Below are 8188 nucleotides of genomic sequence, written 5' to 3'. Positions count from 1 at the left end.
ACTGGCTAGAGACAAGATTCCCCGCAAGATGGAGAATAAAACCCCAGTATAGGCTGGCTTGGCTACAGTGGGGAGCATATGGCTGGGTGCTGTAGCAGCCACAGCAGCAAGGACACAGGGGCTCTGAGGGTCCACAGGACTGTCTTCGGGCCAGAGATTGGGCGATGCCCCAAGTCAATGGCAGTGAGGGGCTTCTTCCTAAAGAGGCCCCATGTGATTTCTGTATCAAGAAGAAAGTCCAGGCTCACCAAACCCAGCTCCTGGTATATTTGGTGCTTATGAATACAAAGGGTCCCAATGGGGTCACCCATGTTTCCAGCTCCCACTGTGCAGTCCAAAGGAGCAGGGCTTACAATGATTTTGCAGTCCATCCTAAAAGAACAAAGAAAATTCTGAGGAAAAGAAGTGTGAAGTACACCTACCCTAGCACCTATTAGATATATTTAAAGAAAATGTGATCAGAACAGTGCTGGTGCAGGAGCAGACAATTCAGTGGAACACACCAGAGAATTCTAGAGCAGACTCAGGTATATACATGGAAATATACTGTAAGACACAGATGGTATTTCAGATCACAGGAGCAAGGCTAGATGTTTTAATTATTAGTGACTTAGGGGAAAAAAAGTTAAATCTTTAACTCACAATTCACCAAAATATGACAAATTCCATCCAGATTTAAATGTAAAGCCTGCGAGGTGGGCCGCAACCTGGGCTCGCAGGGGCGCGCAGGGCAGCACGGGCCGCTGACGGAAGCTGGGCCCGAGTGGGAGCCGGGAGGGGCCAGGCAGGCAGGGTGGGCGGCGCAGGGCCCTGCCCTGCCCTCCCCCTGGATGTGGCATGCTGCCCTGGACCCCCCGGCAGCAGGGCGCAGGTGAAGAGCAGGTGCCCGAGGCACAAGGCCCCTTGGCGGGCAGCGACCCTGGCCAGGCCTGGGACTCTGGAGAGGAAGCCCTAGGGGAGCCAAGAACACCCCACAGGACAGTCTTCAGCCCTGGTCCTGAAGGCCTTCCTGGATCGGAAAGAGCAGCTGCTGCCTTGGCCGCCCCCAGGCCTGGCTGCCAAGTGGTCCCCAGGAACCCCAGTTCCCCTCTCCCCACAGACGACCTGGGAGGTGGCCCCATCAAAGATGACCCTGCTGGCATCCTGGAACCCAAACTATGAGGCTCAAGCGGACCTCGGCTGGTGTGGGGACCCAGCTGTGGGTCAGGCACCTCCTTCTCAGGCCGGACCTCATGCCATCCCTCATTCTGGCCTCTGTACAAGGCAGCCTCAGGCAGAGGCCTCAGGTCCAGTCTAACAGGACATCAGAGTGGAGAGCAGGCACCCAGGGATGCAGGGTTCCCAGTGATATGCTGTGAAGGCGTCTTTCTTTCTGACCCTCTGCTGCCCTGTGGGTAGCATGTTCCCCTGTACCTGTCTCAGGGCCCTCAGCAGGTGATGGACTCTCTGAAACTGCTGCTCCCACCCCCAATAATGTCCCCCTGGGTCCTCCCCATCCCATCTCTGGCTGCTCCACTGCCTGGCTCAGTGGGCCTGAGCCGATCGCCCTCACTGGCCTCCTGCAGATGAGCCAGGGGGAGCCAAGACCCAGCTCCCCGGGGGCTCCCATGCCCCCTGCTGGCCCCCCAGACCCTGCCTCTGACCACCCAGGTGCCAGTGGTGGCCAGAGCTGTTCTCACTGCGCAGACCCATCTCTCCCACGGGCCCCAGACAACCAAGGTCCCTAGCCCCTCCGGGGGCACAGTGGGCCTCCTACTTCCCCAGGCAGGTTCTGTTGACAATAAAACAGTGGTTTCCAAAAAAAAGTTAAAAAAAAAAAAAATCTAAAAAAACAGATGAAACAAAGTATTAAGAGAGAATTTATTTAAATCTATAATCCTGTAGCAGAGAAAGCCTCGCCGAGCTTGACACAAAGACAGAAGCCAGGCCAGGCCTAGAGATTCAAATACCAAAGAGTTCTCTCTACCAGGAGACTCCAACAACAATCCCTAGAGGAATTATGACAATCTCTGCCCCTGACCCCCAACCCCTTTCTTCCTGTATTCCCGATTCCGGTTCACCCTCCACCTGCTCACTCTGCTGTACAGGTCAGCACCCTGTGAGTCACCCCAGACTCCTCTCCCTCCTTCTTCACTCCCCCACTCAAGATCACCACATCTTGGTCACCTCTACTCTGTCTTGAACTGCACAGCTCCATCCTCTCCAGCCTGGTCCTAACTGTGGGCCTCATCTTGCCACCTTGGTACCAGTGCAGGGGCCACCAATGGGCCTCCCTGCTCCCAGTCATGGCCATTCCAGCCCAGTGGTTCGGAAAGCCTAGACAGACCACCTCGATTGCATGGACATTTCAGTTTTACAAATGCTTAAATACTGAACAAAACTAAATGGCAAATGACAATCTAGGATAAAATATTTGTAATATAAAAAAGACAAAGAGTTAATAGACTGAATATTCATCAAATACCCTTATCAATCAGTAAGACAAAAAGAATAAACCACACTAAATAATAATAATAGAATACTGCACAAATAAAATGAAAAAAAAAGACTATTCCAATTGAAAACTAAGTACATAATCAAACAATTTGTCAAGGGAATTACCAATGACTAATTGGCCTATAAAAAAATAAAAGTCCAAGTGATAAAATAATAATAATAAAGAAAAATAAAGCAGTAACAACGAAACACTATTTTGCTTATCAAATTTGCAATTAAAAATAATAATAATAATACCTAGTGTCGGGAACGATGTAGTGAAAGAGACACTTTCATAGGACTGGAGAGCCTAAGTTGATATATCCTTTCTGAAAGGCAATTGGGCAATATGTACCAAAACCGCTGCAAGTGCGCATATTCTTTGATCTAACAATTCTACTTAAAGACTATAACCTAAGGATAAAAATAGGATGTGCACAGAGTCGGTATTATATATCGGCCACCACTGTCAGTAACCTAAAGGGGCAATAACAAGGGATTAGTTAAATCATGGTAGGTACACAGTGAAATACAAGAGATCTGTAGTTTACTGACAAGGAAAACTGTCCACAACTTATCGCTAAGTATAAAAAGCAAGACAAAGAACAGTATGTACCACATGAGCATATGAACCCATTTATGTAATGAAATGTGTGTGTTTATACCCATATATGTGCACAGAAAAAAGATCTTAAAGGATGTAATCAAAATAGTAACAATGTATATCTCTGACAAGTGTTAATTAATATGATTCATTTTCTTCTTTATTCTTCTTTGTGTTTCCTACTTCTTTTACAAGAAACATGCCAGTGTGATACAGACCTCTCTCCCTTCCATCACCTGGTCCAGAATTCCCATTTGGCTCTGAGGGTCCACATCCCTTATATGTAATATACAGTTGGGCCCTCCTTACCTGTGAATTCAACAAGCTAAGGACTGAAAATATTCGAGAAAAAAAAATTCCATAAAGTTCCAAAAAGCAAAACTTGAAATTGCCCCCTCGCCAGCAACTACTTACATAGCATTTACACTGTATTTACAACTATTTAAATAGCATTTACATTGTATTAGTTATTATAAGTACTCTAGAGATGATTTAAAGTATACTGGAATTCCCTGGCGGTCCAGTGGTTAGGACTCTGTGCTTTCACTGCCATGGCCCAGGTTCAGTCCCTGGTTGGAGAACTAAGATCCTGCAAGCCTCGTAGCATGGCCAAAAAAAAAACCCGGTATATGGGAGGATGTGCATAACTTATATGCAAATACTACACCATTCTATCTGGGAGACTTGAACATCCATGAATTCTGGTATCTCCAGGGGTGAGGGGGGCGAAGATCCTGGAACCAATCCCCAGATATGGGGGGACAGTTATATTTCTGTGCTACTATAACTTTTCAAGCTTAATCTTGTCTCCTCAATTCTCTTGACTGTGGGTATGGTCTGTGTCTTACATTTCTTTTGTGTTCCTCTCAGCGCCTAGTACATAGCAAGTTTCCAGCAAATGGCCCAAGAACGAGTATGTCACTTCTGTGCCGGTGCCTCTTGGGCTGCCCCAGCATGGGCCGACTGGCTCCACAGGTGTCGCATCCAAGCCTGGTTCCAGGCCAGGCTCGAGGCTGTGTGTTGTGAGCCACCTGTCAGTCTGGTCCTGTGAAGATGCCTATTGTTGCTGCTAATTACTGCTGAGTGATGGGGCTGTTTGTTTAAAGCACAGCTTACTACTCCCACACTCAGAGGCGAAGCCAATCCTACGGCATCCTATAATTAATAAATTTTTCCTCTGGCGAAGAGTTGGCTTTGATCCAACAGATCCCTTCCCACTTCCTCCGCCATCCTCACCCCAGTTACAACTTCCCATCTGCTGGAGGCCTCCTATGGAGAAGTATCCACTTATTCCAAACTATGGGCCTAGTCAGAACAGCCCTGTGTCCCTGGTGTCCCAAAACTGGCTCACCAGCTCCTTCTTGTCCTCCTGGATGAGAAAGTTTGCTCTCATGTCTAAGCAAATCTACTACCCAAGCAGCCCAGACTGTAGGCCCAGAGGCTGAGAGAGTCCTAAGAGACCACTGCAGGAGTGACAGGAGGATTTTTTCGTGTAAACTCAACAAGTAAATTTTCATGGTTGTCCATAATCTCTGCCCTCAGTACTCATTTCAGTTAAACCCTCTGAAGAAAAAAATACAAAAGCCACTGGAAATGTCAGAATCAAAGAGAAGGACCAGTTGACTGCTTTTTTTTTTTTTTTTTTCTCTTTGTACAGATATAAACAACCCCTGGTGCTTCCCAGGTTCTGGAAGAAGCAGAGAGGGGAGAGAAGTCCTGGAGCACTTGCCATGAGCACTTGTGAGAGGCCAAGCTTAGACTGCTACCATGGGAACCTTGAACTAGTACTTTACAGCCCTGTGCCTCAGCTCCTCATTTGTAAATGGGATGATCATAGTGGAACTTGCCTCACAGACTTGTCGTGAGGATTAAATGAGTTAATGGGTATAAATCACTTAAAACAGTGGCAAGCTGGGCTTCCCTGGTGGCGCAGTGGTTAAGAATCCGCCTGCCAATGCAGGGGACACGGGTTCGAGCCGTGGTCTGGGAAGATCCCACATGCCGCAGAGCAACTAGGCCCTGGAGCCACGATTACTGAGCCTGCGCGTCTGGAGCCTGTGCTTCGCAACAAGAGAGGCCGCGATAATGAGAGGCCCGCGCACCGCGATGAAGAATGGCCCCCGCTTGCCACAACCAGAGAAAGCCCTCGCACAGAAACGAAGACCCAACACAGCCATAGATAAATAAATAAATAAATTTAAAAAAAAAAAAAAAAAAAAAAAAAAAAAAAAACAGTGGCAAGCTACAGGTGAATAAATCGTAAGTGTTTGCCCCTGTTCACAAAAACAGAGAGTGTCATGGCGACAGCCACATGCTGGGCACTGCCTGCCCTCCTGTAGCCCAGGATTTCTCAGCTCAACACTACTGACATTTTGGGCTGGATAACTCTTTGCTGTGAGCAGCTGTCCTGGGCATTCATTGTAGGACGTTTAGCAGCATCCTTGGCCTCTCTCTATCCACTAGGTGCCAGCAGCACACCCCACCGAACCCCCTCACCAAGCTGTGATGACCAAAAACATCTCCAAACATTGCTAAATATCCCATGCTGGTGCGGATGGGGGCAAAATCACCCCTGTTTGAGAACCACTGACACAGCGATAAGTTGCGGACGGTTTTGTCTGTAAACTAATGGATCTCTTGTATTGCACTGTGTACCTACCATGATTTAACTAATCCCTTGTTATTGCCTCTTTAGGTTACTGACAGTGCTGGCCAATATATAATTCCGACTCTGCACATCCTTATTTTTATCCTTAGGTTATAGTCTTTAAGTAGAATTGTTAGATCAAGTTGATTCCATTTTCTCCACTGCCATGGAGAAGCCATGCCACATACTCTGACCTCCCACTTCTGTGCAGGTCCGGGGTAGATCCAGGCCTAGAAGCCCCACATTGATGTCCCTTGCAGTTAGATGTAGGAGCTTCAGGTGGGGAAGTAAAGAGTAGCCAACTGTTTCTCTAGGTGGCTGCCATTTTCTCTTCTTGCAGATAGAATAGGAAACTGGAATCTGGGCAGTCTCCTAGCTGTTAAGTACCCTTGCCCTTGAGAGACCAACACGGTACAGAGAGAAAAGGAGTCCAGGGGCTGAATTCTCTGGCAGCTTGTGGCTGTGGCCTTAGTAATAGGGCATAAGCATGGTTACCAAGACTCCTGGGAGCGCAGTCCAGCCCAGAGAGGAGAAGGCTAGATAGGATTCAGAGCTGAAGCCCCGGCCACCGCAAAGAAAACATCCTTACCTAGTGAGGTCTCTGGGCACAAGAGGTGTGGCCCTTCTCTTCTCAGGAAACAAGTGGGCTCTGTACTTGATTATGAAAAGAAGCACACTGCTCTCTTCATAAAATAAACTCCTAATCATTTAGCACTATTGAAGTCTAACATGCATTTATTCTGACCCAGCAGCTGCACTGCTACAAATGTATTCTATGGATATCTCAGCGCAGGTACACAGCATATACACAGGGACTGTGGTGTCCTAATTTAAAGTTTAGGCTTGGGACCTGATGCCTGATTCAAATTCCAGACCTAGTACTACCACATGTGTGACCATGGGAAAGTTATTGACCTCTTTGTGGCTTAATCCCTTTATTTGTGAGGCAGGGGCAATAACAGGGCCTATATCTCATTGGGCTGTTACAAGGGTTATGTGACTTACCATATACTAAGAACTATGTCTGTGATCAATAAATGCTAGCTATTATTATGTTCATTGTGCCCTTAATAAAAATCTGGAAATTCAGGCCAATCAACTGGTTAAACACATGTGGTACATCCATTCTATGGAATACTGGGCATCACTGAAAGAAATAAAGTTAAACTATATCTACTTAAATAATAGAATTTATTTAACAATAAAGGTCAAATTGTTAAATAAAGAATCAAAAGAGTTGCAGATAAGTACCTGTAGTTTGAGATTATCTGTATATAAAAAGAGCTACACAGAAATAGATACATGTCTTTATCTGCATAGGAAATTTCTAGAACACTCAAGAAGCTGTCAGCAGTAATTATGCCTAGGGAATGGGAATGGATGACTGGAGAACTTTTGCTTTCTCCTTCAGTACTGTTAGAATTTCCTACTATGAGCTTGTATTTTTAAAAAAATAATATTGTTTTTTAAAAAGAATAAATCTATATCTACTTCTATGGAAACATTTTCAAGATATATTGTGAAATCTTTTTCACAAGTGGCAAAATATGAATGGTACAAGCAACAGGAAGAAATCTCAGTTCACAAATTCAGGTGAGCAAGAAACCAAACTTTAGTTTCTATAACTCAACTCAGTGTTTATGGTGAGTTTCCATCCTGCCAACAGGCAACTTAATTCTAGGTGTGTCTGAACCCTGAGAAGTGCCAGACATGGGACACAGGAAGGGGCTGTGAAGGTGGCTGAGGCCAGGTCCAGCAGCCTCTGCTGCTCTGTGCCACTGTGGGCAGCGAGGAATCTAGGACCAGGCTGCCTGCATCCCTACAGCTTGGTCCCACCATGCGGCCACCGTTCTCTGGGATCTTACTCCTGCCTGCCCAGGTGAGCTGCTTGAAGGCAGGGTGGGACTCCAGAGACCACAGATCTTTCTCCCCTGTGTCTCCTGCCCCCAACCAGTCTGGGGGAGGGGAAGGCTGCAAAGAGTTGGGGGTCTTGCCACTTCAGATGAAATCCTTCTTCCATCTTGTTTCTAGTCAAAGTATTCAGACTGTGCAAGAGGATCCTTCTCCTTCGATGAGCAGTATTCTGCAAATCCTGAAGTTTCCCTAAGTGTGTAAGCTTTTGATACACAAAAGCCAGAGACACCTGAAGGTTGATTCCATTTTCTAATCTGGAGAGCTGGTTCAAGACGAAATAAGCTCCATGAATGTGAGAGTGGAAAAGGGGGAAATCCAGGGAGGAAAAAAGAGATAATTTTTCAAACATTATGCAAGCCATACACATGTGTAAAAGCAGAGCAAAAAGTCTGAACATTTCCACCAAATAGTTAACCAACCAGTACCTACCAGTAGTGTAAGCTTTAAGACAGGGGAAGGGGTGGAAGAGGAGCTTTACCTTTTTATTCTAAGTATTTCTGAACTGCTTGGATTTTTTAATGATGAAGCTATATTCAGTACTGCTTATA

The 8188-nt window shown here is 46.2% G+C and overlaps 1 pseudogene across 1 annotated transcript; it reads left to right on the top strand.

The window, feature by feature from the left end:
- Positions 1 to 380: 380 nt before the first annotated feature.
- LOC309643362 (histone deacetylase complex subunit SAP25-like) lies at positions 381 to 4986 on the top strand (annotated as a pseudogene). The gene has a single exon. The product of its transcript is annotated as a histone deacetylase complex subunit SAP25-like (transcript).
- The last annotated feature ends 3202 nt before the right edge of the window (positions 4987 to 8188 follow it).

This window comes from Balaenoptera physalus (assembly GCF_965194825.1).
Source record: "Balaenoptera physalus genome assembly, chromosome: 15".
NCBI lineage: Eukaryota > Metazoa > Chordata > Mammalia > Artiodactyla > Balaenopteridae > Balaenoptera > Balaenoptera physalus.
This window is presented reverse-complemented; position numbering and strand designations above follow the sequence as displayed.